The sequence below is a fragment of the Pinus tabuliformis genome, chromosome 5_1 (genome assembly GCF_031772625.1).
Source record: "Pinus tabuliformis cultivar Carrire ecotype Pingquan chromosome 5_1, CPIR1, whole genome shotgun sequence".
NCBI classification, from domain to species: Eukaryota; Viridiplantae; Streptophyta; class Pinopsida; order Pinales; family Pinaceae; genus Pinus; species Pinus tabuliformis.
Window position 1 is genome coordinate 665,156,848 of NC_142305.1, and position 25,317 is coordinate 665,182,164.

Here is a 25,317-nt window from a genome sequence, read left to right on the forward strand (position 1 = left end):
TCACTGCTTGTGCAATCATGCGTAAAAGTCGAGTCCATCGACTTGGCACGCCAGTTGTATGTCACTGTAGCCTAAGAGGCAGCTCATCGGTCCTCACATCCGGAATGCCAAGAGTGAGAACCTCGACCTGATCCTGTAATGCTGAAAGAGTCTCGGCCACATCAAGGTCGCGAAGGATAGCCCTCCCCACAGCCTCTCCTGCCGGAGCGGCAGCTGGCGCTCTCGGACGTACTGCTGGTCAGACTGGTCCAATGTCTACATGAGCGCATGAGTTTTGATTAGTCTTGAGTAAAGAAAATGTAAGAACATTATGAAAAGCATAAACAGGAATATGGTCAGAGAATTTACCTATGGCACCCCACTGCTCACCAGCCGGCAGTACCAAATCCGGATCACCCCGGAAATCCATACCAGCATATGGACACTCGGCAAAAACCATCTACTGACGGTTGAACCACTCAAAGAAGGTATCAGAGAAAGAAATACGGGACTGACCCGCATGTCGGGCCATGAATTCAACCCATCTCTGCATCCGTGGCTCAGTCGGTGGAGGTAAACCAAGTGGAATATACTGTGGCTGCATCAGTGGGATCTTTTCCAAGGCGAAAGCGGTCAAAATGGAACCATAACCAAAGTTCTTCAATCTTCCGCTTTTTACCTTGGTCAGTTGTTCTTTCATCACAGAGAATACTGCATCACACCAGTTGAACACCTTTGGTTCAAGGCATTCCAAGGCATACTGCATCTAAGACTTGTTGGCCACATGAAGAGCCGCACTACCAGCCAGTCTAGCAAAAGTGAACAGAATGGTCCTCAAGGGCCTGTCAGTGACATCTCGGATAATGATATTGCCATCCTTACTCGACTGAGATCCCTCTTTGCAATACGATGAATGTAATCTCTCACGTATTCACCCCCACAGGCCAAACCTGATAATGAGATAGGGGCACCACGCCTCGATAAACCGGTCAAAAAATAGATGTCCACGATAGTCAAGGTGATAGATTTGCCCCTAATCTGGAACACCTGGTCAGTAGGATCCCATGCATCGAGAAAATATTGCAACAAGTTGATTTGTTGCCTCATGCTAGAGATGCGGAAAAACTTGAACAGGCCACAGATACACAGTGCATTTAACGTAACCAGATCATGTAAAGCAAGCATGTCCTCTTCTTCATGCTCAAGTTCTCACCATGTAATAGGCATTGCACCCATCGCACCCACAACAGTTTACTAGGTGGGATGGATGTTGACTAGCCAATGGCCAAGCCAGCATGCATTGCACCTTTAGATATAGGAAAGGTGCGATGAAGCCAGGGTGAATTCTTCAAACCCCAGGGGCTCAGAAAAACTAGGAAACATGCTTAGAATTCAAAAAGGAAAGAATGAAACTGAAGAGCTTAGGTTTAGCTCTTACCTGGTCCAGACGGCGCCAAGAATTGTCCACAGAATCTCCTGGAATCAGGTAGAGAAAATTGAGGGGGAAAGCACCTCCAAAGCTCCAACAAACCAAAGTTCAAATGAAATGGTAAAATGAGAGGTAAAAACCACTTTTAAATTACTTTTCACATAATTCAAGTAAAATATTAGTGTTTTGACTCATTTTTCAAGCATATATTATTCGTTTCTAACTAGTTTGATGAAGCAATTGAGTAGGCAATACAATCTTTGAAGGAACAAAGTTGTCAATGGTAAAATCAAGGTAATCAATGACCATTATATCGAGCAGTTTTTATGTGGAGTTCAAGCTCGTTAAAAATTAAACATAAGCAGTGAGCAAATGTTTTCCCCAGAGTTTAAGCTCATTCATTAAAAAATGAACCAATTTCTGGTAAATAACCATCGTGAATGCATTATCATCAGCCTTTGAAACCTTGGTCGTGTTCTCGTCATCACCTCCACTCTATTTTGGCTGATCATTCACCTCCATTTGATTGTTTACCCTTTTTGAGGAATAGCTGTGAAGAGTGATCCTGTTAGCCATCCTTGTGACACTGCCGTGATTGGAAAATTCCAAACCTTACCTGCAATTAGCTTCTACCCGAATTTATCACTCGTTCCTCGAAAAACGAGTCTCCTTTAAGCTCTTTTCATCTGACTCGTAAAATATGAAAATATTGCCGAGTAATTGGCCTCTCTAGCTCATTAAAGTGACCGGAAGTGCTATCCCTCCTTTATATTTTAATCTTTTTGGACCTGAGGGATTATTACACAAAAAGATCGAGCGCTTGTTTTGTTCGGCTCGTTAAAATTACCGAAAATTCATCCCTTTTGTATTATTTTATACTTTTTCGGACTTAAGGGATTATATGACAAAAAGGGATTGTTGGAGTTTTCTTTACGTCCCTTTCAGACTCTCTAAAATTGAAAAGGACCGAGTTATCTTTGTCGTTAAACTCGTTAAAACCGAATAGCGACAAACTTGTCCATACAGACAAGAACGAGTTTCACTATCGCTAGGCTCGTTAAAACATAGCGATGGGTATCCTCATCAAGCTTGACAAAAATAAAGAGGTACTGGTCAGCAATGACAGGGGAAAATTGGGAAGAAAACTTGAAGAAACTTTATTGGTAGCAAGTCACTCTTGAACATGACACTTTCACTCTGCATCCAATTCGGGTTGGGTTGTTCCGTTCACTGGTCATATCACCATTGGTCCATCACACCATCCATATTTGGGGTTAACGCTACCAATCCATCATGTCAGTGTCACTGGTATGTTCAAGAGAATTCACTCAGAGAATTCACCTGTGTCTCATCCAGTGCAATACATTCACGCTCCATTCTTTCATGACTGCCACCCTGAACCCTGTATCACCAGACTGTTTTCACCTCCAAAATCATTTACTCCGTTCTGTGCCATAGATGTGGGATTCATTGAGGCCCTCCTACGGTGGGTCGCTTCTTGTCGACATCAGCTCATTATCCAAGAAGTCGACTTAGGGACAACCCTTTCAGTACTTTGAAGCTTGCATGCCTCAATGGCAAGTTTCTCACTTCCGGCGACAGGTTTACATCAATGGCCTTCGACCGAAAGATTTTGCGTGGTGTTCGACGCCAAGTCCCTTATTCACACCACGTGAATTGTACTATAGTACCTTAGGGTCATCATCATTATCGGTGATTCCTCTCGTGCCTGTTAACAGCTTACATCATTGGCTGGTAATCAGGTGATGTCTTTGCATGTTCGACTCCAGAACATCTCTCACATGGATCAACTTGTACTTTGAGTGAAGATCGAATGAGATTGAAGACCCCGGATCTAGTTTCATCCATCCAGGCTGCGATATATATTCAGGAAAATAAAGACATCAAATGTACATCATTGTTTCATAGATAATCGTCCAATATAAGGGATGATGGCTCTACTAGAATCATCAGTCTGCACTCAGACGATTGTCTGTCTTATGTACATGAAAATGAATTTATAAAACTGAGCATGGGAATGCCCGCCTCAGCTGGATCATGAAAATATTATGAAGATAATGTATTGTATTCTATCTTATTACAGGTCGCCTTCTAGCTCGAAAAAACTTCGGATCCTCATGATAAAGCATTTCACTCGACATCAAAATATTAACGACCTCATGCTTTAGGGGGCAACTGTTATAGACATTTTTGGGCACTGCAACCCCAATCAAAACATGTCCATAAACCAAGGGCTCCTAAGTCCCTAAAAGTGTTGTTCCGACCCCTAAAAGAATAAGGTCAACTGATTACATCATCTCCCAGAAGTTCTCCATGAAAAACTACTCAAAACTGGTCAAAACTGGACCATCTCACCTGCTCCATGGTCAAAGTGCATTGCATCCCACCTAAATGCACACGGGAGGTGCGATGCATACTGAAAATCCCTTCTATGGGGTGCGATGGGCGAGAGTGGACAAATGGCAGAGTCAATTTGCAAGGTGGAGGATCATGGAATCTTCCAGAAACTTCTCCTGTGACGCTTGCCTCTCTGCATTCGCCCAGGGATGAGTAAGAGATCATCAATCTCCAAGTGGAATCAAGAACTATCAGAGAGAGGACACTAATCAAATCTCAGAAGCTGACTCACCTCCCTGCAATCATCTATATATGGATCCCTCATCCCAAAGATCCAAGAGGCTGGAATTTTGTATCTTGTAAGGAAGTGCTACTGATTTCTTGGTGCAACATCATAGTGTTGGGTGATCTAAGATTTTCATGAGGTGAAGAAGGGATTTCTTGCTGAGAGGATGATGCTAGGTCAGAACAATTGGTTGTAATCCTCTTTTCTATTCTTGATATTAATAAAGCTATTCAAGTTTTCCTCCACATTCTTGTATGATTGATGATATATGCATTTGTGTGGTCAATATATATCTGGTCCTATATTGTTTATGATAGTAGATCTATGTTCTTGGATAGTGTTATGCTGCTTTGATTCCACAGGTGTTCTTTGAAGCTGGGTAGACGAGGAAGCGAGTGGCAAAGATCTATCATAAGGGAGAGGAATCAAGCAAGGAACCAAGCGCAAGACAGAGGTTGGTCTCCTTTGTTCTCCTCTTATCTAATTCTCATAAAGGAAAACGAAAGTAGTTTTAGTTTGTTTGTTTCTAAGATAGCTACCAGTCTTAGTGGGACTAGCAGATCCGAGTGGACACTAGATTTCCCGATAACAATGTCCTTTCCACATCATGGCACATCATCATCGTGCTGACTTGTTCTTCCAATTGACTTCCACATCATCAGTGTGCTCTGATCATCTTCTACCACCTATTCACAATATTTCTCTTTTTCATTGGACAACATTGTCTCTTAGCCATGTTAAAGCCACAAAACCTCTACGACAAGACATGAAATTATTTGTTAAGTAATGTAACAATTTATGTTTCATAGCTTTTTTTAATCGCCAATCTATACTCTCCATTCCAACATCATGCTATATGTATATTTTTCAATGGGTCACATTGTCTCACTTATGCATTGTTACCACCTATCTCTGGTATGAAGGAGATCTCGAGTTTGGTGTTTTTCGATAATTTCCTTTGTAATTTCAAAAGGGTCCTAGATATTGCATTTCTATCACATACCATGATCAGTGGAGTCTATCATCGTGGATTCTATTAACCATGGAGTGTTTACTACAACCCCATCATGAAGACTCTGTGAACTATCCAATGTAATACCTTTGTGTCGTGACACAAATAAACTCACATCGAATTTCCCATCCAACGAAGTGTGTTAGCAGTAGAATTTGTTGACTGCGAAGTTGCCAATCGTAGAGTCCATCAACCAGAGAGACATCAATTGTTGAGAAAATTCCCATCCTGTGCCTTCTATCAATTAAGAAGAATCATGCCATTATAACCCTAAAATATTTTAAAATGAGACAACTCCTAATCCCTTAGGAGATCTTCCAAATGCAATATATCATTAGAAAGGTCTCTAAGAGGACTATCCAACTATACACTTTTTCATAATAATTGAGATGACCCAGTATTGAAAAATTCCTTGAAATATAGGCCCTCAAATCAATATTTTGTAAACACTAAAAGACTCTTCAAACACCAAAATAAATCATCAATGATTACTTGACATCAATGAACAAAAACTATCATCCTACTCATCAATATCCAACAAGCCCCCCGTAAAATTCACATTACTTGACATCGATGAAAACATGTGCTCCTTTGACATCAATAACAACACTTTTCCCAATAATATCCCCATTTTGCATTGATGGGAACACTACCAAACGTTTCTCATCATTGATGGAAATATTGCTAGGTGGAACTCCTCCTCACATGCTACCAATGTTTTCTTACTCTCCCCTACCATGATTTCTTCATTCCATTTTTTTCTCATTTTCCCCCTTTGACATCAATGGAAAATGGATTATATAAGTTCTCTTTCTCATATTTTCCCTTTAAGGGAATATAACAAGTTCTTGATGATTCTGAATTGAGTTCTTGTGTTGTAAGGTATTCTATGATAAACTCATTCTCTACCTATGCTTGTAACAAGCCAATTTCTAGTCACTTATCATTTTCCAATTCACCTCTATATCAATAACCATATTTCAAATTTCATTGTTGCTACTACTGATGTGATTGTTCACACTTCCCCTAAGCATAATAATAATCATCTATATTTCTTTAAGGTTAGTTACTCCACTAAATTCAATGTTTGTGCTCTTATTCACCTTGCAGATTCAATCGCCATGGTTGCTTCTTTGATGCATGGATTTAGAATATAAGGACTAACTAGTATTCTTCTTTGATCATGCTTCCCTTTAAATGGTTGTCCAACATACAAGAGGCTATTACTATTGAACCAAAGAATACTAATTAACACCAAATAGAAAACATTCATAGTAGTATATTTTCTCTCCCTCTGAAAAAATTACTTTGCTGAGATAGATATCTCCCTATGAGATTATGCTATTTCAATGGATAACCTATGCAAGAAATAGGTAGTATGAATTTACATTATAAATTGGGCACACTGTACTCCACCTAACATGATATGAACCACTGAGATTTTTTCCAATATATCTTCACTTTCCTATTGAGTTAAGTCTTTGGTTATGTTACCGTTTAAGTGAATTATAACTTTGTACCAATTTACACTCCAGTCTGCTCCATAAATCAAATATTCTAACAGATAGGTAAAAAAAACACTAATTGTTGTTCCAACATACAAATCCTTCTCATTACATAACATGATACCAAAATATAATAATGCATTTCACATTCCTTTTGAAAATATCCATTGTATGATATCAATTAAGTATTAATTGTCGACTTTTCCTCATGAATGTTGAGACTCATTATATCAACTACTTAGGTGAAGTAAGGAAAACGAATATAAAATATTTAAATATTAAAACAAAAAATCTTGAGAAATCAACTCTTCCTGAAGCCAATTGATGATGCAAGCTACTACTGATTGTGTAGCTCTCACTAATCTTATGCATTACTGTTATTTGTGATCTCCTGACATACAACTTTTCTTAACGCTACCTAACATCCATATTCTTTCCTTTTTCCTTTCCTACGGACCTATCTCTTCAATCAATGTTATTTCAAAGTTGTTCTCTTGTAGCTCGCCCTTAAAGATTTATATCTTCATTTTTTGTCTTGAGGTGTTGTAGCCCCTCAGTTTTCTTTTACTAATAAGCTGAGAGAGATAATTTTTTTTACCACATTCTTTGGACCTAACTTTATCAAGGACATATTCATTTTTTTGGGTCCTTGTTGTTGATGCTACTAATTTTTCTACTTCTTCCTTCCTGATTTTGGATTCTTTAGAAGAAAATATGACTTCATTTCCACTATCCACCATTTGACTTAGAGTATTTTTGCTTCATGCCTTCAACCAACATGACATATTTAGCCTTATCTATTTTATTTTCAAGACAAACTAAACCTTTTCTTAATACTTTGATTGATGCACCATTTTCAAAAATATATTTTCCATGGTTAAATTCCTTTAAATTAATAAAAATGTTCTTATCTCTTGTCATGTGATGAGAGATTATTGTGTCAATATACCAATAATCATCCTTTCCTTGTACACATAGTACTAGATCACATTTCTCTTGTTTCTCTATCTTTCTTTTCCATATATTCCTTTCATTCTAATTTGCTCTATCAAGAAAAATAGATCTCGACTAATTTTTTACTATTATTTTCATGCTTTCTTTGTTTGCATTTTTCTTATCGCCATTATCAAGAGGATGTTTCCTCTTAACATGATCTTTGCCTCAATTTTATTTATTCTGAGAGAGAGATATGTTTTTTCCATATCTACACTCAGTTGACATGTGTCCATAATTTGCACACTTGTAGCATTCAATGTATTTCAACAACGGAGAAAAAGAGTTATTTCTTCAAAGGGTATTTCTATGAAAATTTTCAGATCTATTGTTCCTAACTATTGTGGATTGATAAGAGTTATTTATAGCATAATTTCCATAAGATTTACAATGGGTAGCCTTATGACCAAAGATACTATAAGAATAATAATAACCATTGAAAAAATTTGACACGTTGATCTGAATTGGATCCTTAAACATTTCCCTGACTGTTTCAAATTATGTCAGGGTTCAAAATCTTATGAATGACGAGCTTATTAGAAATGACCTCTGGACAATGGCAATTTGTGGCCAACATGGAACAACGAGGACCCTCGGTCAAAGCACGCTGACCGTTGGCCCATGGAGACTCTGCATGGATGCAAATTGGCAATCGAAAGCTTAGATCCAAAAACAGAGGGAGTTTCTAATTGCTAATCGTGTATCGCAAGAAAAAACTCTCAGTGAAGGAAAGCCCTAAGCACTCGATCACGAGGAAAATAGGAAACCATGCGGAAACCATCAGAAGGCGGGTCCCGTACCCAAAACCAGCAAGATATCATGTGCACTTCGAGCGGTAAGCGGGTTTGACCGAGTTCAACGTGATGCCACACATCGGGTGACCCGTGTCTAGTGGGTGAGAGAGATATTTTCTTACATCATGTGAGTAACAGTCGAGCAACTTACCCACATGATATAGACAAAGACTGTAGGAAATGGAGGCTCCAGATCAATGGCGGAGAATCAACCCAATGGAAGACCGGATTTGACGAGGAAATAGAATGAGGTACATGAGATTTGAGGTCCAACATGACCGATGAGATGGCAGAGGAATCAGTTTCACGGGCAATCTTGGAGCAACGGAAATAACGATTGTTCGAAAGAACTGACACTCAGTTCTTGAGGAAACAGATGGTGACCTCTCTGTGAAGCATTACATAGTGATGATGATGGAGAGCAAGGGAATTCCAACGGACAGAGGTAGGCGATCTAGAGAGCCGGAAAGCAGAAATGAGCAGTCAGGGAGAAAATTGGCTTTAAGCCATGAACAGACAGAGAAAGTGGGGAACAGAGGAGAAGTAGTAAAGGAGAGCAAAGAGAGACAGAGAGAAGTAAATTGCAGAGAACATAGAAGTTGAGCTAACCTACAGAGCAAAGGCAACATCGAGCAGACAAAGACAGAGGGAGTCCGAGAGTCTGTGAACTCCAGAGAAGGCTTGAGAGGTTCAAGCAACTCCCCTATGTATACTTGTCAGGTATTGAGTACCAAATTAGACTCATACCACCGAGACCAGTTGAGGTTGAGATTCAGTAAGGGGAGTCTGTGTACTCTAGAGACTTAGGGGATCCAAGTACAGTGCTACTAATCATTATCTGTTAAGTGAGACTCAATTTGAGGTCACTATTGTAAAATTATGCTTTTTAGGACATAATAGAAAGGCCACCACTGAAGGCTGGACCAAGAAACGTAGCCTAGGAGGATTGAGTGAACTCCTTATTAAATTTGTTCTGTTCATGTGTTTTCTTACTGTGTTCTCTTATTGTTTCAGTGTCTGTGTACTTTGCAATATTATCGATCCTTTGCCTAAAATAACATAGACACACCCCAACACATAATTTTGTAATACCTTCATTAATTAACTAAGATCATTCACGAGTGATTTTCAGATCAAGTGGTATCAGTGCTCTAGGTTGTTTAAGGTTAGGCAAGCTTGTGCTAGATTTTGTTGTTGAATGCTAATTAGATCAAAGCTTAAATTAGGAGAAGGAGAGTTGGTCGAAACTAACTCAGAAATTGGAAGAGTTTATCCTCAGAAGAAAATCTCAAAAGAAAGTCCCTTGGGACTAGATCCTCAATTTATAGATAGTTTCATGGCCATGAGGTCCATGGTAGAGGAAATGTATAAGGACTTTAGAAAACATAAATATGAAGATTCATCAGGCTCGAAACAAGATAAAGGAGAAGAAGAGTCTCTCCTCCATGACCACTCAAAAGGCAAATGGAAAGAAGAAAACTTTCTGAAACCACCTAACAGCCTTGAACATAAAAAGAAGACATCTTTGATTAAATTAGATGTTAAATTTGATTTATCAATATATGATGGGGAGTTGAATGCAGAGAAGATGGATAATTGGATCAGACAAATTGATGTTTTGCAGAGTGCAGAGTATCGACTCAGACAAGAGTAAGATTCAACTGGCCAACCTACACCTCGGAGGCACTACCTTGGTATGGTGGGAAGGTAGGACCTGAGCTGACATGAAGAAACATGGTAAGATTCTTTCTATCTGGAGTGAATTTGTTTCTACAATAAAAAAGCAGTTCTATCCACTAGCTTACATGCAGCAAGCCATGATGAGCTGGCAAACTCTTTTCCAATTCAAAGGGCAAAGTGTATAAGGTTATACCCAAGAATTTAGGAAGAGATCTTTGATTCTAGGAATCTCATTAGACTCACCTGAGACTCTGTTGAAGTACATAGGTGGTCTACACAGCTACATGAGGCACACTATCCTCATGTTTAATCCCACTAGTATCAATGAGGTACCTGTTCAAGCTACGCATCTAGAAGCTAGAGGAAAGAATGGGAACCCGGAAGTTGGAGGATCATCCAAGCCCATTGCAAGAAAGAATAAGCAGAAAAGAAAATAGAAATGGAAAGAGAGGAAGGCCAACACTGCATAGAAAATCAAGTCTTCATGCATTCACTGTAAGAAGGATGGGCACGATGATGAGCACTGTTGGATTCTGCATCTAGAGCTGAGACTTAAAATGTTCTAGGGAAAGAAGAAGAAGACTGCTGCAGCTATTTAGAAAGATTTGGGGTCGGACTCAGGAGATGAAACAACCATTGCATCCACAGGTATAAAAGGTAAAGATTCTGAAGCATCTACTAGTAATTCTACACAATCTATTAATGATGAAGAAAATGAGAGAAAAAGGCATGAGCTTTTCCATTATCGAGTTATTTCCAAACATCAAAAGATTAATACTTTGTTTGATAGTGGCTCAGAAGTAAATTTAATCTCTGAAGCAATTGTAAAGAAGTTGGGATTATTGACTGCACCTCACAAGAAACCATACCCATTAGGTTGGTTAAGTGATAAAGCACAACTACAAGTGACTAGACAATGTAAACTTAAGTTTTCTTTTGGGTCAGCATTTGTAGATGAGTTTGAGTTAGATATAGTTCCTCTGGATATATGTGAAATTGTTTTAGGAAGTCCTTACTTGTATGATAGAAAAGCTATTTTCTATAGAGCTGAGAACAAGTATCTACTTGTTAAATATGGAATCGAATACTTTGTAAGAGCTCATAAGCTCAAGAATAATTATACTCTCATAAACTCAGGGCAGATGAACCGAATTGTAAATTCATGCAAACAATTTTTACTGATGGTTGTAAAGGAAAAGAAACCTGATAAAACCAATGTATTTGAGGGCTGTGATGCTAAACAGCAAGCTGATTTAGAAAAAGTTGTTTCAGAATATGATATCTTGTTTCAAGAACCTAAAGGTTTGACACCCAAAAAGGAAATAGTGCATGATATTAATTTGCAGCAAGATGCTCCATTGCCTAACATCAGAGTGTACAGGTTGTTCGCTTTAGAGAATCCATAAATCAAGAAGCAGGTGTAGGAGTTTCTCAAGAAGGGGTTCATCAAACCTAACACATCGCCATGTGGGTCTCCAATCATTTTGGTGAGAAACAAAGATGGCTCATGGAGAATGTGCATCGATTATCGAGCACTGAATAAGATAATGATAAAAAATTGTTATCCCCTTCCTCGCATAGATGATTTATTAGATCAACTGAAAGAAGTTGTTTATTTTTCCAAGTTAGACTTGCATAGTGGATATCATCAGGTCAGAGTTGCAGAGGAAGATGCATGAAAGACTGCTTTCAAAACAAAGCAAGGATTGTATGAGTGGCTGGTTATGCTTTTTGGCTTGACTAATGCTCCTGCTACTTTCATGAGAATAATGAATGACGTACTCAAACCTTTTCTTGATGATTTTGTTATTGTATATCTAGATGACATTCTTATATTTAGCAAAACATGTGAAGAACATTTAAAGCATGTTAAGCAGATACTAGATGTTTTGAAAAGAGAAAAAAATTTATGTTAAACTCTCAAAATGTGAATTTGGAAAAAAATCTTTGAATTATTTGGGTCATATAGTAGGGGGTGGTGAATTGAATATAGATCCCTATAAAGTGGCAGTCATTGTAGACTGTCCTAAACCCAAATCTGCTACAGAAGTGAGAAGCTTCTTAGGAGAAACACAATATTGGAAAATCTTCATTTCTAACTTTTCCTTAATTGCAGCTCCCTTACATGCTTTAACAGGATTGAACAAGGTGTTTCAGTGGGGAGGCAAACAACATAAAGCCTTTGACACTTTCAAAGAAAAGATTAGTACAACAAAATTACTAGCACTGCCAGATCTTCAAAAACCATTTGAGATCCAAATAGATGCGAGTGACTATGCCATGGGAGTAGTGTTGATACAACACGGTAAACCCATATGTTATCATTCTGAGACATTTAATTCTGCAGTAGTTAACTATCCCACATACGATAAAGAATTGTATGCATTAGTACAGAGTGTGAAAAAGTGGAAACAATACTTAATGGGCAAAGAGACAGTTATACATATTGATCATCAACGACTTCAATATGTACACTCCCAAACTAAATTGCAGCAATCAAGACACTATAGCATAGAAAATTTTAGGGGCGAATGTTCACCCTTTGGCGAAATTAAGGGATTTTAAATTTTTAGTGGGCGAATATTTTATATCATAGTACATTTTTACAAATCAACTCAAATAGCCCACCTTATTTTAAGGGAAAGGGTAAAAAAGGTAAATTTAGCCCTTGAAATTAGGAGTTACAACCTTCTGTTTGCCCATTTTCAAGAATAGGTTTTATTTAAGTGAATCCATTCGTCCATTTTCAAGAATAGGTTTTATTTAAGTGAATCCTATGGGCCAAATACCATATTTATAAAAGAGGTATGGTAAATTAATAAAAATATAAATAAATGAGATGTATGGTAAATAAATAAAACATTTTTTATATTTACTCCAAAGTCACCTTATATACATGCAAGGGTGTAAACAAATAAAAATATAAGTAAACTGGAGGTATGGTAAATAAATAAAATGTCTTTTTATACTTACTCAAAAGGTATGGTAAATAAATAAAAATATAAATAAACTAGACGTATGGTAAATAAATAAAACCTCTTTTTATATTTAGTCCATGACCCTCGTTCTATTTATGAAGGCTCAAGAAAGAGGTTTTATTTAAGTGAATCCTATGGGCCAAATACCATATTTGTAAGACAGGTATGGTAAATTAATAAAAATATAAATAAACGAGAGGTATGGTAAACAAATAAAACATTTTTTTATATTTACTCCATAAGTCACCTTATATTTACGAACACTCAAAAAATGCGTTATATTTAGGTGAAACCTATGGGAAAAATACTATGGGACAAATACCATGGACTAGGTTGTTATTAATACCATGCAAAAAAACATTATTAACCCTAATATTAGTATTAATAAAAATAAAAATGGCACATGGTATTGACCCATGGTATTCACCTAGAATGTAGCCTATTTAAATGGGGGAATTAAACCAACATAGATCCATCTTTACTCTGGATCTACTAACCCCCGAGGTATCAAATATCGTGATATGCAAACTAGCATAGAGTGAAAAAACATTTGATCCCTCTCGGGGCTTGGTGGATCAAGAGTAAACATGGATGTTGTAATTTAATGTATGTTAAACATTTTAGCTTGGTTAAAATAAAAAATAAAATAAAAATCAACTATTAATTTTATTAATTTTTATAACTTACTAATAGTAATTTTTAAGCTCCAGTTTTATGATAACCCATGGTATTGACCCATGGTAATACCATGGTATTCATGTGAGCATAGACTATTTAAAGGGGAAATTCTATCATCTTAGATCCATCTTAATTCTGGGTCTACCAAGTGCTTAGAGGGATAAATAGATTTCATCCCCCTAAGAGTGGTAGATGTGGAGTTAAGATGGATATAGGTTGGTTTTTATGATAATGATGATATTAAATAGACTTAGGAAATTATATTGTAAAAACATCTTAAGGTGAATGGTTAAAGCATAGACATTGGATAAGTATATTTGTATACTTATGTTTTAAACTGAAACAAATCCAGGGCTAAAAGGAATGGATTGATTGCACTAGTCATTCTTCTATAACTTTCCAACATATGCTGGAGTAAACAGATTGTAATTTGGGTAATTTTTCTAACTACAAACAGGAACATACTTGTGTATTGGCAGGGTGGTTACGAGGTCCCTAGAAGTGATGAATTTGAATTTTTCTTGTTTTATATATAGTATTAGGTTTTTTCTCATGCTTTCTATGAATGATAGGGTGAATTTTATCCTACACCCACTAGGTTATGGATATGTAATTTCGGTAATTTTGATTTCAAAAGATATTTTAAAGAAATGCAATGATTTCATTTGTGTATTCAATAAACACAATATTCTGTATTCAATAAACACAATATTCTAATGGAATTCTGCATTTGTGGTTTACCTATACAGATTCCATGGAGAAGTGTTAGTGGTGTGACATCAATTGTCCTCAAGCAGAGGCTTTAGTTTTACTCTTTTTGGAAGCAAATACTTTCTTACAACATTTTTGAGTTCCATGAAAAATTTGAAAGTCCTAATATTATTCAATTATGGGTTCAAGAGAGACATAGTATTCAATTATGGGTTAAAGAGATTCACACTAAATGATCTATCGGTCTTATCTTCACTTAGTTTAAGACTATTCACTTGGAGAGCCTGCATGTGCCCCCACTTGAAGAGCATAGTAAAGTCATGTAGAACTTAGAGAAGCTATATGGGTTCAATAACAACCAGTCGAGCATTAAGCTTCCAATAATGCTAGATTTTAACTTGGAGCACTTTTGTGATTTGGAGGAGATGCCCCCTTGTATTTGTGACACATCTTCAGTTGTGAATTGGACTATTACTAACTGTCATTTCCTTCAAAATTTACCTGATGACTTGGGGAACCTCAACTCTTTAAGAATGTTAAGGAAGGAAAGAAAGTACATTATGCTAAGTTCTCTTATGCTTTTCAAGTTTTTCTTGGATATCTACAACGTTTTAGGTAGGAAAGTACATTCTGTTAATGAAAATTTGTCTTGATAGAAAGGCCCAATTTCAAATTCTAATGCTTTCAAAAAACATTGTATAACTGTAATGTTTCTAAAAGGAAAGCATATTTTTTCAATTTAAGTATCATGATCCCATATTCCAACTTATTTTTCAGTAACCCATTAGGCTTTGTAGCTTTGAATAAATCCATGTCTTTTGATAAGATCCTCTTCCAAATTAGAACACAGTTTCCTTTTGGCAATAACCACATACAATGTCTTGATTTTGTTATTGAGAAAATAGAGGTTGTGAAACAAGCTTGTGCCATAAAAGGACTTGATTCATTTATTATGTATCAATTATGGCTCTTGATGTAACAATGTCTTGATTTTGTTGCCTGAAAATAGAGGTTACGCTTTACTATTTCACAGAATTTCTTACAATCCTCCATAAGTATTGATTTGTAATCTCAGTCACTGAGGGATGATGGTAATGAAAAAGGTAATATTCCATGGTTTGAAGTTACCCTCTTACTAAATATTTAAATATATCACCACAATTTAACTGTTAGTTAAAGGAATTGTATTTGATTTGTAAACAATTCATTGCTTAATTTATAGATTTTTGATTTTTTCTCTTTTTTATTTTTTTCTCAGATTTGGTATGAGATATCTTCCAATATTTGGGTTCCCTAGTTTTCCCACCATATATATGAGGTTTAGATGCTATCATTAAATATTCCCAGAACGTTACAACTTTTCTAGTAAGTGTGCTTTGAAACATTGTTGTTGCTTTTCCATGGTGTTAATGCAAATAAGCACTACAACTAGTGCCATTATTTAGATTAAGTGCCGAAATCTAGGTGGTCTTGTAATGATGGAGTGATTGTTTTCTAGCTACTAAGGCCATATGCATTTTTATCTCTTATGTTGTCTTGAGATATTCAAATTCAGAATAAGAATTGAGGTCTCGTTTCCACTGTAGATTGCAGTCAGTTTCTTGAACATAATATATAGTAGATTATATTTTACTAATAAACTGTGGATGTGATCCCTCGCAGGAAAGGAAATTCAAAGTGACTTTGATTTCACATTGATTTGTCAAAACATCCACATAGGAAAGGAGATTCAAAGTGACACTGATTTCACACTGATTTGTCAAAATGGAGGCAAGAGAAAAGGAAACTTTGTATTCAACAATGCTCTTAATTTCATATGTACATGCACAGACATATTAGTAGAAAATATTGAAGGGTTGCCTAAGTAATATTTTCCATTCCACTACATTCTTTACAGCTTGTAAATAAATAACTCAGAACAATTCATTACACTACTTGTTATTCTTTATTAATCAGTGGTTAAGATTTTGATATTGAACTGGCTAAGATTTTTCTTCCTTCTGTGAAATTGTGTGTTCTATAATGGTTCTTTTCCATTCACTATGTATAGCATATAAAGTGTGTCTAATGGAGTAGGAAGATTGGAAAGTCTTGTGATCCTTGAACTATGTTACAAGGCAGAAACCCAACGGGGCAGGGTAGGTGCATCCCCACAAAGGGGTCACAAATACCAAAGTTAGTATTGGCTAGTGCCTTGAGCTAGAAAATTTCCTTTACCCTTGTATTAACAGTGAATCCGGAGAGCATTCTAATATTATATTTATAAGATTTCTATCAGTTAAGATTGATGAATAAAATTCATGAGACATGAGCTAGGATGTCCTTGCAAGGTGGTTGTTGATTATTGGAAGCTATGATGGCCATTATGTCAGGCTAGGTGGTCGCACTCCCTTGATCGTGAGCACGATTGTGATCAAGATGGAAGACTTCATAGTCTAGATTGATTGTTTAGCAGTGATAATTAGTGGGCTCATTCACAAAAGCTTCTATTCCACTAATCCTTTTTATAGAGTTGTCCGATTCAATTTCCAAAGGTTTTAATTACACTATAGAGTTGAGTTCTGAGAGAGTTGTGATTCACAATGTTAAGTATAGCATCTATGACACTTGAATGAAGACAAGCATAGTAGATGTATCAGACTCTCTTATAATCTTACCTGCATATTATAAGGGACTTGGTTGGCTTTTTTATAATTTTATAAACAAGTTCCATGTCGTGGAAATGTGAAAAAAAATAGTGATATTGCCACCATGTGGCTCTTGTCATATATGGTTTTATACTTTTTCAAAAGATTCTCTAAGAGTTCACAATGCTAAGATTCACTAGGACCTTACAAAGTTTTATTATTTAGTGAAAGACTTGCCAAGATCTTACAAGATTTTATAATTGAGTAAAATATTCGCCATGCCTAGTGAGAGATTCGCCAAAAAATTATATATACAGATTATATTATTGATTAAATCGCCTTCCATTTTTCCTATATACCATGGAGATTCGCCCATTTATTATACATATAAATTTAGGGGGGGTTCTTAAAATTTTCCCTGCACTATAGATGGATGGGTTTTCTACAATAGTTTCATTTAGTCATCAGATATAAAAAGGGCATACACAATAAAGTTGCAGATATGTTATCTAGACCTATTATAAATGCATCCACTATACTTAAGCATAATTCAGTACTACATGAGAGCTACATTGAACAATATGCTCAAGATATAGATTTCAAAGGGTATATGCAACTTTAAGTCCAAGGCAAACAAGTAGAAGAATTGGATTATCATGTTAAGGACTGACTCTTTTATCATTGTGGGAAGCTATGCATTCCACAAACTGAAAGAGTAAAGGTAATTCGAGAAGTACACACTTCTCTAATATTAGGTCACTTTGGGGTAAGTAAAATGGTTGCACAGTTGAAAATATTTTGTTATTGGCCAAAAATGTATGAGACAATTTCTAGATATGTAAGAGGGTGTACCATGTGTGCTAAAAGCAAGCCCAACAATAGAAAACTAGGCTTGTACACTCCACTACCATTTCCTTCTCATCCTTGGGAAAGTATTTCCATGGAATTTGTTGGAGGACTACCTAAATCTAGGAAATGTCATGACTATTTATGTGTTGTTGTTGATAGGTTCAGCAAAATGTGTATTTTTATACCTTGTAATAAACAAATTACAACTGAACAAACTGCAAAGTTGTTCTTTCAGCATATATGGGTTCATTTTAGATTACCCACTTCCATTGTATCTGATCGAGACACCCGCTTTGTTGGGAAGTTTTGGTCGAGTCTGTGGGAACTGATGGACACAAAACTGAAGAAAAGCACAACCTTTCATCCACAAACAGATGGCTAGACAGAAGTGCTCAACAGGACAGTAACACAGTTGCTCATAGGCTATTGTAGCAAGCATCCCAAACTTTGGGAGGAACATTTGTGTTATGTGCAGCATGCTTACAACGGAGCAAAACATTCTTCTACACAAAGATCTCCTTTTGAGACTTGTTTTGGTTTCACACCAAGGTCTCCCTTGGATTTTGTCTTTGGTAAAGGCATAAAAGTTGATGGACACAGTGATGTGGACAAGGAAACCAAGTTCATTAAACAAATACAAGAGATTCACCAGGCAGTACAGGTACAGCTGGAAAGGAGCCAAGCCAAATACAAGGCAAGGCATGACAAGCATCGGATGGAGCATAGTTTCCAAGTTGGTGATCAATTCTGGCTGTATATTAGAAAGGATAGAATGCAAGGTGAAGGTAAAAAGCTAAAGCCAATAAGGTATGGACCTTTCAAGATACTTGAGAAAATTGGTGAGAATGCTTTTCACCTTGATTTACCAGCTTACATGCACGTCTACTCAGTCGTTAATGTGGATAGCTTGAGACTATTTGAACCTTCATTAATTGAAGATCCCAAAGAGCAGAGTCAATTACCTTCTATTAATGATCTGTTACCTGAATATCTCAATGAATTGCAGGAAGACACAGTTCTAGACAGGAAGGTGAGGACGATGCACAGGGGAGATGTCGAGTACCTTAGGATTGGGCTCAAGGGTTTGAAGCCAAGCAGTGCAAAATGGATAGAGATGGGACAAGTGAGACAACTATACCCTCACTTAGTTGATGCTCGAAAACCAACTTTTGGTGGTCCAAAATCTTTTTCAGTGCAAAGGTCGTGATCCGAATTGGATCCTTAAACATTTCCATGACTGTTTCAAATTATGTCAGGCTTCAAAATCTCATGAATGACAAGCTTATCAGAAAAGACCTCTGGACAAAGGAAATTTGTGGCCATCATGGAACACCACCCTCAGTCGAAGCGCGCTAATCGTTGGCCCATGGAGACCACGCATGGATGCAAATTGGCAATAAAAAGCCCAGATCCAAAAACAGAGGCAGTTGGAAAAACTCTCAATGAAGGAAAGCCACGAGCACTCGGTCACGAGGAAAACAGGAAACTGTGTGGAAACAGTTAGAAGGATGGTCCTACACTGAAAACAGGCAGGATATCATGTGCACTTCGAGTGGTAAGCAGGTTTGGCCAAGTTCAGCGCAATGCCACACATCGGGTGACGCGTGTCTAGCGGAGGAGAGAGAAAACCACTTACATCGCGTGAGTAACAGTCGAGAAACTTACTCGTGCGATATAGACGAAGATCGTAGGATATGGAGGCTCCAGATCAACGGCAGAGAATCAACCCGATGGAAGACCAGATTTGACGAGGAAATAGTCTAAGGTACATGAGATTTGAGGTCCGACATGACCGACGATTTGGCAAAGGAATCAGTTTCACGGGCAATCTTGGAGCAAAGGACATAACGACCATTCAAAATAATTGACACTCAGTTCATGAGGAAATAGATGGCCACCTCTCTGTGAAGCATTACAAAGTGATGATGACGCAAAGTAGGGGAATTCCAGCAGATAGAGGCAGGTGATCTAGAGAGCCAAGAAGCGGAAACGAGCAGTCATGGAGTAGATTGGCTTTAAGCCACGACCAGACAAAGAAAGAGGGGAACATAGGAGCAGAAGTAAAGGAGATCAAATAGAGAGAGAGAAGCAAATTGAAGAGAATAGAGAAGTCGAGCTAACCTGCAGAGCAAAGGCAGCATCGAGCAGACAGAGATAGAGGGAGTCCAAGAGTCTGTGAATTCCAGAGAAGGCTTGAGAGGTTCAAGCAACTCCCCTATGTATACTTGTCAGGTATTGCATACCAAGTTGGACTCATACCATCGAGACCAGTTGAGGTTGAGATTCAACAAGGGGAGTCTATGTACTCTAGAGACTTGGGGGATCCAAGTACAGCCCTACTGTTTATTTCACAATCTTATCGATCTGTTACCTAAAATAACATAGACACACCCTAGCACATAAGTCTGTAATACCTTCATTAATTAACTGAGATCATTCATGAGTGATTTTCAGATCACACGTGGTAGTATTTTTCTTTTGAGAAGAAAAGCTTCTAATTCCTTCATTCCTTTTCCTTTGAGGGGGTTCAAACATTTGAAGATTTATTTTCTGACATTCTTGACCATTCAAATTGTTGTAGGTTGTCCTATTTTATTGTTATTGATATATACCTCTATTATCTTTTGTGTATTTCTTTCTATTTCATTCCTTGCTACTATTGATTTCTTCCTTTATCTCCTTTGACAACAATAGCATTGATTGTTTCTTTTCCTTCATCCTTCTTGGTGGTTGACTCTCCTTCACAACCTAGTCTAGTGTTAATGAGAGAATATCTCTAACTAATGAGAATATCATCTACTATATTGATACTATTCTCAAATTTCAATTGATTATTCTTCTTTTGTAGATGATTTATTAAATAAATAATCTCAGCTTTTAGTTTCTCACAATGACCTTCTCTTTTGATTTAGCTTACTAGTCATTATGTTTTTCACTATTTCGACGTCTTCTTGCTTGATTCTCATGATAACATGAGTTTTTCTCAAATAATCATTCTCAAGTTCATTATCTTCATATTCTTGTAGTTGTTCCTTTTTATCTAGATTTAGTTTTAAAATATTCTTGAACTCTTCTAAAGTAGATATGAGTTTTATTCTAAAATATATCTTCTCATCAAGATTTTCCTCTATCTCATCAAAGGAACTAACTAATTCACAACCAATATCTATTTCACTTTTAGCTCCTTCTACTTCTAAATCTAATATCTCTTTTTGATTGGGTTCAATTTATTGAATAATATCTTGATCTTCTATTGTTATGAGTATAGGATTTTCTTCATTTCTATTAGATGTATAACTACATTTTTCTTCTGAAATTGCATATGAACATCTAGATAAAAGGTGAACTATTCTTCTATAATTACAATGGAATAATATCTTACCTATAAGTCACATCTCCTTAGCATCTTCTTCACTTCTAGCTTTATTTTTTGAATGTTGATCAGTAGCTTGGCCATTTGTTATAGGGGAATTCTCTTTATGATCTAATTAACTTTCTCTACAATCAAGGTCTCCAATATTTACTAGTGCCTTTTCATTTCCTTCTTCATACATACTTGTATTTTATCTAGCATTTCTTTTTCAGTATCAGAATTTATCACTCTATCACAGTCTAAATTTGATACTCCTTTCATGATAACCTTCTTTGGTTCTATATCATATTAATTATTCACTCCATACTCTACAAATAACCATGCATTTAAGTCAAGATTCATTTAGTAGGCTTCCATTATTGCCTTATAGATTAAATAACTTTATCCATTCAATAATGGTGTTCCATCCAAGGAAGAATACTCCTAGTTATCATTGATCATTTGAGAACTAATTTCTAGTGGTTAAATTATTCTTCAAGGAACTTGCTCTAAAAGCAATTTTTGGAAACTATGATAATACTTGGGTCGATGGGTGGGGTGGGGGCAGCGAATTAATCAATATTATTCCCAATTTTAACAAGTATTACTAATATACATTGTTTTCATTTATTAATCAATCAACCATGTGAGAAACTCATAAATCGCATAACAACACCATAAACATGATACACATATGAGACATTGATTTTATGTGGAAACACATAAAGGGAGAAAACCACCAATATTCCTTTTATTTATTTATGAAAATGCTAGCTCCTACATGCAATTACATTACCCTTAGTAGTAGAAGCACCCACTCCCTAATTTTTATGCACCCACTTGTGGGAAGCATCGACCTAAAGGAAGTGCCATCTCCCTTTGTTGTATTTTGTTGGCACCAACTAACAAGAAGTTACAACTCCCTAATTTACAAGCACCCACTTATAAGAGGCACCGAAACCCAAATACATTTTTTAGGCACCCATCTAAAAGAAACATTGACTCCCTAATGTGTAGGCACCAACCAACATTGCCTAACATATCCATTTTTCATAACATTTTCAGACTCAGATCAACAAGTAATCTATCACTTTAATCTTCAAAATTATATTTGTTTCTCTCACTACTTCAACTCTTAATGAGATAGATATCTCATTATACAAACAACATCCATATAGTATCATCCTATGATTTCAACTTTGCTTCTACTTTGCAACTTTCCTCTCACACCCAAATCTATTCACATCCCCTTTAGATTTTCCCAGCTACACTTCTCACATTTGAGTCTAATTATAACTTTTCAAATTTTCTCAATAATTATTCCACAACCTCAGATATGATATTTTCACTCATATATACTCTTTCGATTAATCTACAGCAAATCGGATCTCAGATCTTCATATATATGGGATCCATACTCTTCTTCCAAACTTAACCTTCTTCAGCATCCTTCAGACTCTATTAGCTTGTATCGGTCATGTCCCATTCACAAACGTATACTTCTTAATGAATTATTTAGATTCTCTTAGTCTTTGAAGTCTCAACCTAGACACAAACTCAACCCACTCCACTATTCATTAGAACAACACATATTGTGTTTCCTCATTTCGGCACTCTTTCTTTGCGTATAATTTCCAATAGGACTGCCTACAATCTCTCATCAATGGTTATGCCTTTTATATCATTTGTACGTCAAATACCATGGGTATAAGACTGTGGTTTCTTCCCTTGGTAATTTTGTTGTAAATTATATCAATAAACTGAGTCACTCCAGCCATCATGATGCATTTTGTTCTTAACTATATTTTAACTAAATTTGGTTCCCAAAATGCCAAATTTTTAACAGTGAAGTGCCTCAACCTTCAACCCTCTTTTCATAAGACCATGACATTAAAAATATGCCTTAAAATGTAAAAGGATAGCATAGCGTCTCACCCATTAGAGATTTACCCATGTGACCAAAATTGAGATCCAAAACCTTAACTCTAATGGTGCTTAGCCTTATAATATGATATTTGGGTGCTTTTCAAAAAAATTCTTTGTTATTTGATAAATCCCAAGACATGAGTTTTATGTCATTTGTAATGACATGGTGTTCTTCTACCTTGTGAAGTCTATTAATTATGGTAGTGTTGTAGCTGCTACAACCGCCCTCCAAAATTTTTCTAATGCTTTGATTTTGGAGCCTTCCTTCTATCCACATGAGCTTATCTTCTATTGTTGTAAAGTATTCATGGTATGTCAAAAAATTATCATTTTATGTTGTGCTTGTGACTCTTTGTTTTGACCTTGATTTGAAAATTTGCAGCCATAAGCAAGCTTCTAACTTGACCTTGTAGTATTGTTGGGCTTGCCCCTAGAAACTACCCAATCATGGAAGGCAATCCAACTGTGCCTCTAGAAACTACACAATCCTTCTTGGTAGCCCAAGCTTGAGGTTGAGAACTACATAGTTCTAGATGGTATCCCAACCTTGATGATGGAAATTGCAAAAAGCATCCCTTGAGCTTAGAAACTATGTAATTCACTAAATCAAGAAGTTTCACATTCCTTGGTAATTGTGAAATCCTTCTTGGCAGTGTGCGTGCAAGTTTCCCGGAAAAAAAAAAAAACAAAAAAAAAAAAAAAACAAAAAATAACCAAAAGCCATAGAAAATAGGGATTCACTAATTAGTTTCCCAAAGGTGGCACACTTACTATTTTTGGAGCTTTCTGCCAAGATTCACTTTTTCCTTGATTTTAGGCACACACACCGTAAAACTCAATTGCTATAGATATACTTAATTGATGCCCCCAAATCTCATTTGTACATTCATTCATGGAGCTCTAGCATTCCCAAGGAGATCAAGGAGCCTTCGGTGGAGTTTGAGGCACTTTTTCAGGTGAGTTTTTCATTTGTCCTCTTTTGTTTATTTTTCTGTCGCTTTTTGTCGTTTGGCTTCTGTGAGTTTTTTTCTCATTTATCTTCATGGTTTCTAGAATTTTAATGTATATTAGCTTGTTCAAGTGTTTATTTAGTCTTTCGTTCACCTTTCACAAGTATCACATTAGTTTTATTCTTTTTGTCCATTAGTGGCCATCGTTGCAGCGACTCTTTTTGCATGTTTGTTTTTCCTTTTGCATGTTATTTTTTTGCACTTTTTTCACTACTATATCCATAATTAGTGAGATATGCACTTTAACATGCACCATCACTGAGATCTTCTTGTTTCCCACACTCTCATCGAGTAGATTTGCTCTTCCATTGGCCAGTTTTCACCTTGTCTAGTTGGGCATTGCACAAGTCTGAGGCTCAAGCTTTCAGCATGGCCTCTTAGACTATGTAATGCATAGTAAAGGCTAACCCAACTGCACATTTCATAGTTCCAGGGCTTACGCCTACCACCTTGGCCATTGAGATTACACAATGCGCAGTCTCTCCCACATTCTTCCCTAGTTGGACTATGCATTTCATAGTCTCTAGCCTCAAGCTGCATCACAGACTGCTAAGACTGCGCAATGCATAGTTCCCACAACTAGTCTCCCTGCCTTCACTTCTAGAATTTCACAATTTTCCTCATCAATACATGTGTTTGTGCTTGATATTTCCTTGAAATTTGATTTGTTAAATCTATTGTTAAATAGGGAGTCCATACAGGTGAAGATGGTTTTCGATAGAGGAGGAATAACCTGTTGAAGAGTTTTGTGAACCCAACGTTTCAGACTGCCAAGTGAGTCCATCATCAGGGGCGCGACAATAGATAATCTTTAATCAATGATGTGTCCAAAGCAGAATTGAGAAGACAGTTGAGAATACACCAATTTACTTTCTACTATACTCAGATACTCAACTGTTTGTAGAAAAGGAATAATATCTCACATGGAAGAAGGTGAATGAAATTTATGTTAGGTCCCTATAATACTAGTGATTCCCCCATTACAATGGTCCTTGTATCCATTATTGTTATTTTTGTGCCCCTATTGTCCCCATATTTTTATTATTTTTCCCCATAGAATCACTCTATTGTTATTTTTGTGCTTTTATATTATTATTGTTAGGTCAGCTTGGTTATCTTGTGACCCCTTAGACTCCTATATATAGAAAGG